Below are 17,505 nucleotides of genomic sequence, written 5' to 3'. Positions count from 1 at the left end.
TTGAAATAGCTTTTGAATTTTAACCCAAATAAGCCCAACCTATCAGTACATAAAAATGGTGGAGTATGAAATATGATATGTCAAGAGCTTTGTAATATTGTGAACAACCAATAAAAAATAAATAAATAAATAAATAAAACAGCAAAAAAAAATGGTGGAGCAAAATGTATGGTGCATAACTCTGAAGACTAATGACTTGCAAAGATGAAAATAAAACTTCTAAGGTTAAAGTTCCATAAATTTACTGGGCTTAGAAAGATCTAACCAAGCTTCATGTGAACAAGTCATTTTCTGCAAATAAAAACTATACTGAGGTTTCATCTCACACTGTTCAGAATGTCTGTCACCAAGAATACAAATAATAATAAATGCTGGAGAAGATGTGAAGAAAAAGAAAAAATCTTGGTGAGATTTTATATTAGTACAACCACTATGGAAATCAGTATGGAGGCTCCTCAAATGACTAGAACCACCATATGATCCATTTCTTGGTATTTATTTAAAAAATTAAAGTCATCATATTATAGTGATACGTGCATATCCATGTTTTTTTTTATTTTATTAATCCTAATTTGTTATATATGACAGCAGAATGCAATTCAATTCATATTACACAAATAGAGCACAATTTTTCATGTCACTGGTTGTATACAAAGTAGAATCACACCATTCATGTTTTTATACATGTACTTAGGGTAGTAATGTCTGTCTCATTCCACCATAATTCCTACCCTAATGCTCCCTCCGTTCCCCTCCCTCCCCTTTGTGATATCTAAAGTTCATCCATTCCTCCCATGCTCTGCACCTTATCCCCATTATGAATCAACATCCTTATATCAGAGAAAACATTCAACATTTGGTATTTGGGGATTGTCTTACTTAGCATTATATTCTCCAACCCCATCCATTTACATGCAAATGCCATGATTTTATTCTCTTTTTTTTTCTTTTTCTTTTTAAAAATTATTTATTTTTTCTAATTTATTATACATGATGGCATAATGCAATTCATTTCATATTACACATATGTAGGTCACTGATTGTATACAAAGTATTTTCACACCATTCATGTCTTCATAAGTATACTTAGGGTAATGATGTCTAACTCATTCCACCATCATTCCTACTCCTTTGCCCCCTCCCTACCACTCTCTCCCCTTTGCCTTAACTAAAGTTTCTCCATTCCTCCTGTGCTCCACAGCCATAACCATCTTGAGTCAGCATCTGCATATCAAAGAAAACATTGGCTTTTGGTTTTTGGGGGGATTGGCTTACTTCACTTAGCATTATATTTTTCCAGCTCTATCCATTGATCTTCAAATGTCATGATTTTATTCTCTTTTAATGCTGAGTAACATGCCATTGTGTATATATACCGAAGATGCCTATCCATTCATGTACTGAAGGGCATCTAGCTTGTTTCCACAATTTAGCTATTGTGAATTGTGCTGCTATAAACATTGATGTGACTGTGTCCCTGGAGTATGCTGTTTTTAAGTCCTTTGGGTATAAACTGAGGAGTAAGATAGTAGGGTCAAATGGTAGTTCCACTCCAAATTTTCTAAGGAAACTTCATATTGTTTTCTAGATTGGCTGCACCAATTTGCAGTCCCACAAGCAGTGTATGAGTGTGCCTTTTCCCCCCACATCCTCACTAACATTTATTGTTGTTTGTATTCTTGATAGCTGCCATTCTGACTGGAGTGAGATGAAATCTTAGAGTAGTTTTGATTTCTCTAATTGCTAGAGATGTTGAACATTTTTTCATATATTTGTTCATTGATGTATATCCTCTTCTTTGAAGTGTCTGTTCAGTTCCTTGGCCCATGTATTGACTGGGCTATTTAGTTTTTTTGGTGTTAAGGTTTTCGAGTGCTTTATATATCCTAGAGATTAGTGCTCTATCTGATGTGCATGTGGTAAAAATTTTGTTCCCATACTTTAGGCTTTCTATTCACTTTACTGATTGTTTCTTTTGCTGAGAAGAAGCTTTTAAGTTTGAATCCATCCGGTTTATTGATTCTTGACTTTAGTTATTGTGCTATAGGAGTCTTATTAAGGAAGTTGAGGCCTAATCCAACATGATGGAGATTTGGGCCTACTATTAAAGAGGACTTTAGAAGATGGAAAGATCTCCCTGTTCTTGGATAGGCAGAATTAATATTGACAAAATGACCATACTACCAAAAGCACTATACAGATTTAATGCAATTTCGATCAAAATCCAATGACATACCTTATAGAAATAGAAAAAGCAGTCATGAGATTCATTTGCAAAAATAAGAAACCAGAATAGCTAAAGTAATACTTAGCAAGAAGAGTAGGTAGTATCACTATACCAGACCTTAAACTATACTACAGAGCAATAGTAATAAAAACATCAAGGTATTGGTACCAAAATAGACTTGTAGACCAATGGTACAGAATAGAATACACAGAGGCAAACCCACATAATTACAGTCATCTTATATTAGACAAAGGCACCAAAAACATATATTGAAGAAAAGATAGCCTCTTCAACAAATGGTGCTGGGAAAACTGAAAATCCATGTGCAACAAAATGAAATTAATCCCCTATCTCTCACCATATACAAAACTCAACTCAAAGTGGATCAAGGCCTAGGAATTAAACCAGAGACCATATCCATGTTTATAACAGCATAATTCACAATAGATTAAGTATCCATCAATGGATGAATGATTAAAGAAAATGTGGTGTGTTTACACAATGCAGTTTTATTCAGCCATAAAAAATTGAAATCATATTATCTGCAGGAAAATGGATAGTACTATAGACCATTATGTTATATTAAATAAGCCAAACTCAGAAGGTCAGGGTTCATATGTTTTCTCTCATATGTGGAAACTAGAGAGGAAGAAGAAGAAAGGTGGTGGGGAGGTGAGGATCTCATTGAAATCAAAAGGAGATCAGTCAAGGAAAGGGACCAAGGGGTAGGAAGTGAGGAGGATGGGGTAAGTTCTGGGACTGATATTGGCCAAATTATAATGTTATATTGTGTGCCTGTACAAATATGAAACAACAAATCCCATCATTATGTACCACTGTAATACACCAATAAAAATTAAAAAGTGAGACAGAAAAGATCATTTTTATTTTACTTTTGTTCCTCAGGGAGATCTGTTAAAGCATGGAGTTTGAAAACCAACTTCATTTTGCTTTAGGAAGAATTCCAACATATTCTATATTTTTAAATAACTAGAGAGAAACTGATACCTATTTCAGATAAAATGTCTTTACCTTAAATTCTTAGAACCAGGATTTCTTTCAAAATTCTTATGGCTGGTGACATTCTTATCAATCTAGATTTTTTTCCTTTAAAACAAATTCTGATATTGAGATATTTAAACAAACTATTAAGTCTAAATATTTCCATAGCATCTAAAATTTTGCCATGAAGAAATAATCTCCCCCAAAAAAATTATGCCTAATGCTTTCCAACAACATTTTAAAAGCATCATATTATAGAAATAGTGGCATTTGGCAGCTTAAAAAATCATTAAGGGCAAACAATAAGGGAAATCAATTTTAAAAAGTACTAAATATGGTCAAATTAAGCAAACTATGTAAATAATTGTTTTATTTTATGTTATTTTTAAAAATTTAAGTTACTCAGGCTGACCTTGAGCTCATGCTCCTTCAGTCTCAGTCTCCTGAGTAGCTGGAATTACAGACATGTGCAACCACACCCAGCTCAATAATAATTTTAAATGTCAGTGATCTAAATACACTTACTAAAAGATCAATTGTTAGAGCAACCCAAAAAACAAGAGGCAGCTAAATGCTGTCTATGAGAAACCCATTTAAGATTTAAAGAAAAATAAATATTAAAAGTAAAAGAATAAAGAAAAATATATCATTCTAACACTGATCAAAATTAAGTATGAGTAGCTATATTTATTTAAGATACATTAGACTTCATAGCTGTTAGAGATAGGAAGAAGCAGTATATAATGATACAGGGATAAAAACTCCAAGAATAAATAGCAATCTTTAATGTGTGTGAATATAAAAACAGAGCATCAATATATATGAAGCAAAAACTGCAAGGAGAAATAGATGAATCCATTATTATAGGTCCTTAATCATCTCCCTTAAGAAGAGCAAATGAAATGTCTTTATCTTAAATTCTTAGAACTATGATTTATGTGAGAAGAAAATTAGGAAAAGAAGAGCAAATTAAATCCAAAGTAAGGAGAAACAAGGCAATAATAAAAATCAGAACAGAAATCAATGAAATTGAAAATGGAAAATAGAGAAAATTCAACAAATCAAAACCTGCTTCTTTTAAAAGATCAATAAATTCAGTAAGCCTGTACAAAGACTAAGAACACAAGAGACTTGACATGTACTATCAGAAATCATAATGAAAACACTACCAGAAATACCATAGATGTTAAAAGGGTAATAAAAGAACATTATGAATAGATCTATACCCATAATTATATAATCTAGATTAAATGAAACAATTCCTCGAAATTCCATTTTTGCCAAAACTCATATATGAAGAAACTATTGGAATAGGTTCTTCTAGTAAAGAAACTGAATCAATAATCAATAAGATTCCAAACAAAAAAGCACCAGGTCCAAATGGTCCATTGGTTAATTGTACTAAACATCTAATGATGAAATTACATTAAAATTCTACAATCTCTTCCAGATGAAAGAATTAGAGAAATACTTACTAATTCATTACACTGAGCAATACCAGAAACTAGAGCTCATTATAAGAGAAGAAAATTATAGATCAATGTCTCTTATGAAATATATATATATTATATATACAGATATATATATAATATATATATATCCTCATGAAAATAATAGCAAATCAAATTTAACAATGTATAAATGAGCAGGAGTCCATTCATTAGGATGTGAATAAAAAATGGTACAACCACTTTGGAAGAAATTTTTCAGCTTCCATAAAATTAAACATACTTGATCAGGAAATCCAACAGCCACACTCCTTAACATTTACTCACATGAACTGAAAACATATTTCCACACAAAATCTTGCACATTAATACTGATAGTGTCTTCATTCATAATTGCCAAAACTTGAAAGCAACCAATATGTCCATCAGTAGGTGAGTGATAAACTATGTTACATTCAGACAAAAGAATAACATTCAGCAGTAAAAATAAATGAATTATCAAATCATGAAAAGACACACCTGGATTTTAATGTATATCATTAAGTGAAATACACCAATCTAAAAAGGCTACATGCTATGTGATCCCAACTATATGTCACTCTGGAAAAGGGAAAACAAAGGAGACAATAAAAGGATTAAAACAGGTTGCACGACATTTAAGTTGGAGGGAGGGATGAATATGAGGAAAAAAGAGGATTTTCAGGGCAGTGAAACCATTCTGCACAATATTAAAATGGTGGATACATTTCATTATTCTTTTGTGCAAACCCATAGTAGGTAAAACATTACAAGTGAAGATTAATGTATACTATTGATTTAGGGTAATGATGTATCAGTGTAAGTTCATTGATTTCACCAAATGTACACTGTGGTGGCACATGTCAATAGTGGAGGAGGCTGTGCATGTCTAGATCTTTTCAGTTATTCTTTGTAGACTTGCACTTAGGAATTGAAAATTTTATCAAATCAATTGTAGAAAATTTGAAAATGATGGCTTTAGAAAATGTATACAAATATGCTTCTCACATAAGATATAAAATTTATACACACATTCCTCTCTTTCTAGTTTGCAGAAATTTTATTCATGGACCAATGACAACTACAAAATTGCTGTCCAGATTTACATATCTCAAACTTATTTGATACTGAAACTATTTAAAGCTGTTATATAATATCAGATCCCCAACAGGACATTATTGGTCTCTATAACCCATTAATCATTATATATTGGCAGATACCCAATGGGAACTCTTTAATCTATACATGTTTGATATGTTTTAAACATTCAAAAGATTATCATTATGTGTTTAAAGGATAAAAGCAGAAGATACCACATGAGCAGACAGGCAATGTCAAATCTTCCAACCCCTGGGTATTAGTGACTGCTGCCTCTACCTTAGCACATAGATTAAATGGTATGGTTAGGTGCTACCATCTTTTGTTTCCTTAAGAATGTTCATTCCTAAGAACATTCTAGGGAAGTTTTCTTAGAGATCAATGCAATGCAATTAATTCTTCAAAAATATAAATAGGATTGATACACCCTTAACCAAACTAACCAAAGAAAGAGAAAACCCAAATAAAACTGGATATGAAAAAGGAGATATCACCACAGACATTTCTAAAATCCAGAGGATCATTAAAAACTTCTTTGAAAACTTATTCTCCAAGAAACTGGAAAATTTATAAGACATTAACAAATTTATATACACACATAACCTACCCAAATTGAACCAAGAAGATACAGAAACTCTAAACAGACAAATATGGAGTAATTAAATTGAAATAGCAATTAAAAGCCTTCCCACCGGGCTGGAGATGTGGCTCAAGCAGTAGCGTGCTCACGTGGCATGTGTGCGGCCTGGGTTCTATCCTCAGCACCACATACAAATAAAGATGAAAATAAATAATAAAATTCTCTCTCTCTCTCTCTCTCTCTCTCTCTCTCTCTCTCTCTCTCTCTCTCTCTCTCTCTCTCTCTCTCTTAAAAAAAAAGCCTTCCAACCAAGAAAAGGCTAGGAGCAGATGAATTCTCACGTGAGTTCCACCAGATCTTTAAAGAAAAACTAACATTAGTTTTTCTCAGATTATTCCATGAAATTGAAAAGGAGGGAACACTCTGAAATTTATTCTATGAAGTCAATATAATCCTAATACCAAAACAAGATTAAAAACACATCAGGAAAGAGGACTACAGACCAATATCTCTGATGAACATAGATGCAAAAATCCCTAAAAAAAATTAGTAAACCACATTCAAAAACATATCAAGATGATAATACATCATGATGAAGTGGGTTTCATTCTAGGGATGCAGGATTTGTTCAATATATGCAAATCAATAAGTGTAATTCAAAGTACTAGAATCATATGATCATCTCAGTAGAGACAGAAAAGGTCTTTGATAAAATCCAGCACCCATTCATATTAAAAATTCTGAAGAAACTATGGTCAGAAGGAACTTACCTCAACATTATAAAAGCTGGATATAACAAACCCAAAGCCAACATTACACTTAACAGAGAAAAACTGAAAATATTTCCTCTAAAATAAGGAACAAGACAAGGATTTCCATTCTCATCACTTCTATTCAGTAGAGTTCTCAAAATTCTAGCCGGAGCAATATGGCAAAGAGAAGGAAATTTTTAAAAATAGAAATAAGAAAGTAGTCAAATTATCTCTGTTGATGACACAATTCTATATCTAGATGACCCAAAACCTCCACCAGAAGACTTCTAGAGCTGATAAATGAATTCAGCAAGAAAAGAAGAATACAATATCCATAAATAAATAGCTTTCTTATATTCCAACAGTGATTCTACTGAGAGAAATCAGGAAAAATATTCCATTCACAATAACCTAAAAAAAACTTGTGAATTACTCAAATCAAGGAAGCGAAATAGCTCTATAATAAAAATTATAGAGCACTTAAGAAAGAAATTGAAGAACTTAGACAATTGGAAGACATCACATGTTCTTGTGTAGGCAGAATTAATATTGTCAAAGTGGCCACACTACCAAAAGCATTACACAGACTCAATGCACTCCCCATCAAAATACCAATGACATTCTTCACACCACTAAAAAAAGTTCCTAAATTCATTTGGAATAACTAAATAACTAAAGCAATCCTGAGCAAGAAGAGCAATACTGGAGGCATCACAATGCCGACCTCAAATTATACTACAGAACTGTATATAAAACATGTTTTACATATTTTACTTATTAGGGTTGGCTAAAATTATTTAATCTCTTCTTATTAAAGATGAAGAATCTTCAAGAAATGAAGACTACTAAATCCAATGCTCGATATTCCATTTGTGTTATATTTGATAGCTGGGGTTCTCAGGATCTCTAATCCAATCAACTAATGACTGCCTTCTTCCTTCTCTACAATCATCCTGGAGAGAATATTTTCCACATGATTCAGAAAGGGACAAGATTTACTCTGTATCTCTACAACAAGAGTCATATTTACTTCCATTCATATTGCATATAAAAATTAGTTTGATTAAAATGTTCAAATTAAGACAAAAATCATACAAACCATTAGTTTTAGAAAATATGCATGACAGTTCCAGGGGGTCAAAAGAAAACAAAGCGTACTGTGACCACAGATCATTCATAGACACAGAAGGTCAATATATGATGCAGGGTCATCAAAATGCTCATGGTTTTGTATATCCATGTCCTCCAATTAGTAGACTATCTTTAAATAAAATTTCAAGTCCTGAAAGAGGGTTGTAAAAGCTATCTATCTTCCTGTCATGCAATAAATAATTTCAAAAGTACTCACGTTCTTTGGTTTTGATTTAAGTGTATGCTGTTGATGCGAGCAAAAGTATATAAACATTGTGGACAAAAAATTGATGTAAATTTCCACTGTGGATACAAAAAAAATATTTTCATAAAAGCAGAGCACTAATTTAGAAATTTGTTTGATTTTTAGTTTCCATTGCACACCTTAGACTTGTTCAGTCTTTTTCTATGGTTTAATAATATATAATTTGGTACCCAAATACATCATACTTAAACAATCCAATCTTACAACAAATATTAGTTTGCTGAAGAAAAATCACAAGGTAGAGACTAGTGGTCTGTGTTGAAAAATTCTCCAGTACTGCTTCAAAGGAAATACAGAGAAGGAAGCTACAAAATGAAAGCAGGGACAACACACTGACAAACAGTTACTTTGCCGTCTTTTGTGTGAAGCAGTTCTTTTCTCCAAGAAAATTACATCCATTTTATTTTATGCTTTCAAAAAATTAAAACAACGGAGTGCATTTACTCTCAGAATTTTAAAAAAAAAGTAATTATTATGGTAACTCTCACTTCAGAAAGTTTCACAACATCCTAATTCCTGGAAGAGGCTCAACATGGTGTTATCTATATGTTTATCCAACATAATATTAACTATAATGTTTATTTCGAAGATTGAGTGTTCTTCTAAGTGGAAAGTAATCTATGTGGAACTTGCGGTTTCTATTGTGTAGCTTGTCAAGGTGGTATTTATTTAATTAATGCATCTCACTTTTAAGGCAATTTTCTGACCTTGTGGAGCAAGTATGGAAGACCTCTTGGCTGCTTTGCTGAATGTTATTAGTGCCATCTGCTGCATGTTTCCGGCTACTGTAGGGGACTATTGTAGTTAATAGGGGTTCATGGAAATAGAAAGAGCTGATGTCATATTTATTAATTTTTAGTCCATATGTGGAAAGAAAACAGTAACGCTGTAATAGCTTCTGACACAGAAAACTTTTTAAACTATTTTGAAACAGTTACCAATAATGATTAACTATGTGATTCTTATGCTAAAAATAAATCATTAATGCACTCTATTTTTCTGTGTAAAATGTCTATATGTAATAATTTCATCTGATAAGTGATTTGGCATTAACTTCAGCTCTTCTAAAATGAAGCTTTTATCTTTCAGATTCCTCAGACAAGTAATGAATCTATTGTATTTGGAAGCAGCAAAAATAATTTAATGGTACTAATAATAAAGTTTATTAAATGATATTCACATTTTTAACTAAAAGACTTCTTCTTACTTAAAAAAGAAATAGGACAGGGCTGGGGTTGTTGCTCAGGGGTAGAGCACTTGCTTAGCACATGTGAGGCCCTGGGTTGATTCTCAGCACCACATATAAATTAATAAAATAAAGGTATATTGACAACTAAAGAAGAAGAAGAAGAAGAAGAAGAAGAAGAAGAAGAAGAAGAAGAAGAAGAAGAAGAAGAAGAAAAAGAAATAGGACATATATAAAAGGACATTAAAAAGCAGATGAACCCATTATTCTGAAGAGCATTTCCAAAGATACCTGTTGATAGCTAAACTATGACCCAAGTGGGGAGAAAAGATTGCTTATGATTAGATTATTCTTAAGAGTAGTGGAACTTGTACCCAAGTGTGCAACCCTAACTCCTTAGGCAACCACACCACTTTGTAGACATGTTCTTCAACTTTGCTGAAGACTGGTACAATTTTACTTCCTTATTTAGGCTTTCTTTTCCTGATATCACATCCATTACTATAAGATCTTGTGTGTAACTGGGCACGGTGGCACACACTTGCAGTTCAAGGGGCTCAGGACTGGGATGTGGCTCAGTGGTTGAATGCCCCTGAGTTCAATCCCCAGTACAAAAAAAAAAAAATCTAGTGTGACAGTTGTTGTCATGCTCTGTGTATGTCTTGGTTCCAATCTGTCTCTTTGTCCTAATTCTGAATCCTAAATTTCCTTAAGATTAAAGAAACTGGGTGGCCTCCAGTAACTTCATTGTTCAATGAGTGCTGCTACACTATTACCACTATTACCTCACCTTCTGTGTGATTCTTTAGATTACTTGCAAGGGGCATGGCAATTGCAGCTACATTTTCTCCTTGTTGTAATAAGCATGATGAAGTATATTCTGTTGAGATATTTCATCATTTGATCCTAACAGTCCAGTTTATTACTTAAAATATCTAGGTATAAAATGCCTGAAGAGGATCGCCCTTTTGTCTCTTCTTCCAGCTGTTACTCTATAACAACTCCTGAGCTAGTTGTTCTTTTTGTCCCCAAGAATTGTTTACCCCTATCTACTGACTGTTCTTATCTGGCAGACAATTATAAAATTTTCAAAAATTCTATTCCCCGTAGAATTCTAAGATCAGAGCTTCCTAAAAAATACACAAGTCATTTCCTCCACATTGAAAATGAAGCAGACTCTGTGGTAATGCAAAAGGTATTTAATTATGCATAAAACAAATAATAGTCACAAAATCATGAAGAAATTAGAAGCATTGGGGTAAAAGATTGCAAAGACAAATATGAACAAAAGCACAGCAACCTAATAACAAGTACATTGCAAAAGTGCTCAGAGTGTTAGGATTCTTGAAAGTATTAGTCATTTTTCCTAAAACCAATTGATTGGGCTTGATCAAAATCACTGTGAAAATAAAAATAGTAGATTTTTCTTCTTTAATCACTAAAAATAAATGTTATTTTGTGTACAAAGATATTTGCAGTGTTTAATGCCAATGTGAAGTGTGTTCCTTCCTAGAAATTCTTGTCATACATACCCTTAAATGATTAGGAAAGGAGCTATTCTCTTCCTAGAATGTCTACAATATCTACTTTGCTTCTTTCCAAGATCCCCCCTTTTATTAGAACTACCAGATAAAACCATTAGTTAATTATTGCTTTCTGTCCCCAATTTATCTTTCTCAAATTGCATCCAGTGTCCCAGGCTTTATGCTCTGCCAGTGCCTCTTCTTCTAGGTGCAGTATCTGATAAACTTCTTTCTCTATGCTGTGGAGACTTGATGTCTTTTCTTTCATGGGAAACTACACTGTAAGAAGCAGCTTACAGAGAAATGCCTTCAAAACGCTTGCACATGCAGAGTAAATCTGGCCAGGGGTATGCAACAGGCCAGTCTACTTCCTACTAGGATTTGTTTTGATTGAAGAATGGAGTTGGAATGTTTAAGTAACTGGCTCACCAAACCAAAAGTACTCTTGAAAACCACCAGGAGTACAGGAGAAAATTGCTTCTGAGAGAGTCTTTCCAGTATGTGTGCTGTATGTATAATAATGAGGTCATTTCTCTAGACATTATTTACCCCAATAATTGCTCGTGAGAAATTAAGAGTTAAACTGATAATTTAACCCAAATCTCCCTGGCTCCAAAACATATTCCAGTTTTGTAGAACTGAATATGAAGAGAGCTTTATAAAAACCAGGGACAGATCCAGGACATCTCATGGTTTTGTCAGTGAACTATCCTCTTATAAGAGTTTAGGTACTTGGCCAAGTCTTTTTAAAAAAACCTACCTTTAGTTTTATTTTTCCACCTGCATGTTCATTAACTCTTTAAAGCTATCCTTCAACTCAGTCACCTGCCTTCTTTATTGACATAATTCACATTTAGTCTAAATTGATGTGCATATTATCCAAGAACATTATTGTTGTAACATTAATGTTCTAGGCCCCATCTTAATATTTAATTCAGTCTTTCTTTCCTGGCCCCCCTTCAAGGCCCTCCCTTCTAGAAACTCTTTACTACATCTTTTATCATGCCAACTCCTCATTTACACTTCTTTTCTACATATCAGAAGAGGGAAATCTTAAAACCTTCCAAATACAAAAGACCTAAAAAGTTCTAGCAACAAATTCAGTCAAGTGAGGTGAATACAAAATAAAATTTGCAGAAATAAGTTGGGATAAAATAGAAAACAGGTTTGGGATTTGTTTTGATTGAAGAATGGAGTTGGACATTTCTAAGTAACTGGCTCACCAAACCAAAAGCACTCTTGAAAACCACCAGAAGCAGAGGAGAAAATTGCTTCTGAGAGAGTCTTTCCAGTATTTTATCAAGCATAAGATATGTAGTATCTATCAGCAAGAAAGTAAAAAGGTACTCGAAAAGATCTTCATTCTTTGCTCAATCTAAAGTTGAAAATTGAGTTCTGTCTCACAGGATCCTACACTCAGCTCTACTCAGAGGATTTGCTGGAAGGAGTCTTCAGCCCTCAGGAGAGACTGGTAGATAATCTCAAACTCTTCTGTGGCCACAGGATCAACCCTGCTAGTTAAGTATCAAACTCTGCTGTCAGTCTGTAGCAAGATAAATATTCTTTGCCCACTAAACGATGTTGAATCACTCAACATGCCAAAGGTGAGGACTTCTGTATATTTTTTCATCTATTGATTATAGAGAATATTATTTCAGGGTAGTGTAGTTGCTTTGGTTTCCTTTATGATACATTTTGATCACAATATTCATTCTTTTATTAATCAAAGTGGATCAGATTTTCATGATATAAGCAGTAGTATGGAACAGAAAACTACTTGTCCTGTTTTGTTGTATTACACATAACCCAATAAAATTTAGTATTGAAAGACATCTATAATCAGACTTTTAAAATTATTAATTGATATGCCTAAAAATATAAGGAATGCTTCCTGTATAAACAAGGGTATGAAAATCAGAGTTTTCACTTTCCATAGGACAACTTTTAAAAGCAACAGAAATAAAAACAAAAACCTAAATTGAGGTTTTTAATGAAAACACGGGATGAATACATTTGAGACTTAAGATTCATGTAAATCTGCCCCCAAACAAATATTTTACAATATTATAAGCTGTATGTAATAGTTTCATTTCTTCCAAAACTTCACCAATACCTGATATAGTAGGTCTTTTTAATTTGAGACATCAAATAGAGGTATACTAATTTGCTATCTCAATATAGTTGGTGAAGTGTCTATTAAAATATTCTGCTCATTTTTAATTAAGTAATTTTTCTTCTAATTGGGCTTTTTGGATTCAGATTTTACAAAACCAATGATAATAAAGTCTTGTTATCTCATGAAAACTTTAGCACTTTTATAACTATACATGAGATTAAACACTTTTTCAAATGTGTATCAGTCATTTTTACTTCTTTTTTAATAAAAGTGTTTATTCTTTTATTTTGTTCATTTTTTCTTTTGCATTTTTCTTTTCATTGTTGATTTGCAGGAGTTCATTGTATTTTACAGGGTTGCATCTTTTATTTTTAGCAAATACTTTTCCCATTGTGTGGATTATCTTTTAATAATTTTATAGTATCTTTTGATGAAGAAAATTCTTTTAACATAATATTTATTGATCTTTTCCTTCATGGTTAGTATTTTTGTGTCTTATTTGAGAAATATTTCCCTTCCCAAAATAAATTATCTAAACTTACTTCTTAAAGCTTTATCTCTTTGCCTTTGCCTATGCCATTTGGGTACCTCATCCACCTATGACATGCTGTGATATAGAAATCTACTTTATTTTTTTCCACATATAATTATCACATTGTTTATTTTTGTCCTTTTACAGTGCTTGCTACTGCTTAATCTGATGTCTATAGATGCTTGACTCCATTCCCTTTTCTGTTCCTCAGGCTATCTTAATTATTCTATGTTGTATAATGTTACTAAGCCTTGATATCTAGTAGAGACATACACTAACTCATCACATTGAATAAACTAATATTTGTATCACTTTGCTAACTTTTTATACCCTTACTCATATCAAATCTTCCATGTGGGGTCATTGTTATTAAGTAAATCCTTTAGAGTTTCTTTTTAGTGCAGTTTTGAGGTGGTAAGCACATTTGACTTTTTATCTGAAGATGTTCAGTTTGGAAAATATCATCACTTTCTCTCTTAGACTTTGGAGGATATTAGTATTCTTCTGACTTTTAGCATCTTTGGTTGCTATTATGGAGTTGGCTGTCAGTCAAGTTGTTCCTTCTTTGGAGACAATCCACCTTTATTTTCCTGTCATGTGTAAGATTTTCTCTTTGCCTTAGGTATTCTGCATTTCCACTATCATGTGTCTACATGTTTGTTTCTCCTTTTAGTTCAAATTTTATTAAGGTCATTATCCAAAGTGCATGTATGAAGACACAAATTGGTGTGAACATACTTCATATACAACCAGAGATATAAAAAAATTGTGCTCTATATGTGTAATAAGAATTGTAATGCATTCTGCTGTCATTTAATTTTAAAAATCAATTGAAAATTAAAAAAATAAAAAAGATAATTGTAGATTCACATATTATAAGAAATAATAAAGAACATGTATGCTCTCCCTAGTTTTCCTTAATTTAAGAACAATTTTTAAATGACAGTATAAAGGCACAACCAAGAAATTAACATCCATATAATCCACTAATCTAATTCAGATTTTTCAAGTTTTCCTTGTAATTATTGTATTATTAGTTTCATAACATTTGATTGCATATGTAAATTTCCATTTTCATTACTCCAGTTACAAAAAAATAGTTCCAATACCACAAAAATATTTCATGTTATACTTTTGTAACCACACTTCTCTCCCTCCTGTAGCCCATTGGGGAGACAAACTACAAAAATCAGTTTCTACCTATGTTATTTTGGATCTTTTCAGCCTATTTCTCTCTCTCTCTCTTGGCATTGACTTTTTAATTTTCAATCTTTTTGTCATGTTCATGCTGCATTCTGAAAATTTCATTCTAACCTATCTTATAGTGCACTAATTTTATTTTTTAACTATTTTAATGACTTTTTAAGATAGAGAGGGAGAGAGAGAGATGAGAGAGAGAGAGAGAGAGAGAGAGAGAGAGAGAGAATTTTTTAATATTTATTTATTTAATTTTTTTTTAGTTTTCGGTGGACACAACATCTTTGTTTGTATGTGGTGCTGAGGATCAAACCACACACATGCCAGGTGAGTGCACTACAGCTTGAGCCACATCCCCAGCCCTCTTTTTTTTTTTTTTAACTATTTTTAGTCAATTGTCAAATTATTCCATTTAGTTCTTCATTTATAGGTTAGGGTAAGAAGATTGATTTTCTTTTATAATCATTCTCTCTCTGTCTTTACAATTTTTTTGTTTCTCAAACTTGTTTTTTAAATATATTTATGACTTACATCATAAGTTGTTTTATAATAAGTCTGTTAATTCCAATACTTGAATTTATTATGGATCTCTTTCTATTGCCTATTTTCAAGAAATGGCTTCTTCTGGTTCACTTTTCACATGAGAATTCTGCTCTTTTCAGACTGCAGATGGGTAGAAAATGATTTTTTGAAGTCTTTCCAGGACCCAGGAGGCTGCCTGAAACATAGTTTGATTCCATAGCTGTTTCTTTCAATAGACAAATACCCTGTGGGAAAAAGCTGCTTTAGTTTTTTACTTAATCCTTTGAAAACTAAGATTTATTCTAGGTTTTGTCCAGGTAAGAACTGACTCTCTGATTAGTTTACTTATTTGAGGGGGAGGGGATGTTTTAAAGAGTTTATTTGGCTTTGTTAACTGTTATTTTAAAATGCTGAGAGCTCACTAAATATTTTACATTCTTTGAAAGTTCAAATCACATAAAATACTACCTATTTGGATCTCTCTCTCTCTCTCTCTCTCTCTCTCTCTCTCTCTCTCTCTCTCTCTCTCTCTCTCATACACACACACACACACACACACACACACACACACACACACCTTGTAGGATTCCAGAGATGCACTTGTAGGAGAGTAGTAAAATTGTGGAGAACGTTTTTCAGAGTTACCCATGTATGGAGTCTGTGTTTTGTTATTTACTTTTGAGATTTTTAAAAAAGATGTACAGATTGCCAAAATGTCTTGGCACAAATACAAGTAAAACAGAATGGAGCATGGGGTGAACTAGAACAGATTTATTTTCCATATTAATCACATAAGTTCATTTACTACTGAAAGTTTCTAAGGCAATTGAATTTTAAAATAGATTAACGGTTATTTTTTGCTTTAGTTTTAAAAAATTATGCCTTCAAATTAGCTAAAAGAAAAGGTGATAATGGCTACTGTCATGTTCATCTTCAGTAGCATGCTGAGCTCCAGAAAATTATCAAATGGTATCTGTGGAGAAGAGAAGAGAAAGAGGATTGCCCAACCCCAGAAAGTTCATGGTTTGATCTACAATTAATTCAAGGCAGATCTTTACAAGGGACCAGTAATAGTGTAGTTGAACAGCAGTAGTTTAGTGGATGCTAAAGGAGGCTGCTTGGTCAGCAATTATGCCTTAAGCAAGGAGTGATAGATCATAACTTCCTTAAGAGGAAAAAACTAAGACAACACTAACAAGAAAAGATATGAGGATCACATGAGATGGAGGGAAAAAACCCCAAGGCTATGTACTTGACAAAGATGTTCCAGTTTAAACTCTGTCAAATAAAATAGGAATGTTAGATAGTTAACAATGCTTACTTCAAAACACTAAGGCATTTTCACACAAAAGAATTATGATTAAAAATTAAGGCAAATAATGATGTGAAATGTCTATAAGGAAATCCCATTTAAAGTAGCACAAGACAACAAATCAGATCAAATTATGCTTTATCTTCAAAACCTTTTAACTTTACTCTTACAGAAATATTTAGATTAAGAAGATCAAGAATATTAAGATAATTATCCTGTTGTTTACCTTTTCTCCCCTATCAAAAATGATATAGTAATATCTCCTTTTTCATCTGCAGTTTTGTTGATTTGGTTTTTCTCTTTCTTTCTTTTGGTTAGATTGGCTAATAGTTTATTCATCTTGTTTATCTTTCCAAAGAACCAACTCTTTGTTGCATTGATCCTTTACATTGCTTTTTAATCTTAATTTCACTAATTTCAGCTCTGATCATAATGATTTCTGTCTTCTACTGATGTTGGAATTAGTTTGCTTTTTTCTAGGGCCTTTAGCTTTAACATTAAACTATTTATTGAGGATCTTTTATTGTTTTAACGTGCGGAATCAATGCGGTAAACTATTCTCTTAGAACTACTTTCATACTGTCTCAGAGATTTTG

The sequence above is a fragment of the Ictidomys tridecemlineatus genome, chromosome 8, assembly GCF_052094955.1.
Source record: "Ictidomys tridecemlineatus isolate mIctTri1 chromosome 8, mIctTri1.hap1, whole genome shotgun sequence".
NCBI classification, from domain to species: Eukaryota; Metazoa; Chordata; class Mammalia; order Rodentia; family Sciuridae; genus Ictidomys; species Ictidomys tridecemlineatus.
The sequence above is the reverse complement of the archived record's forward strand: the minus strand, read 5'-3'. Positions refer to the sequence as shown.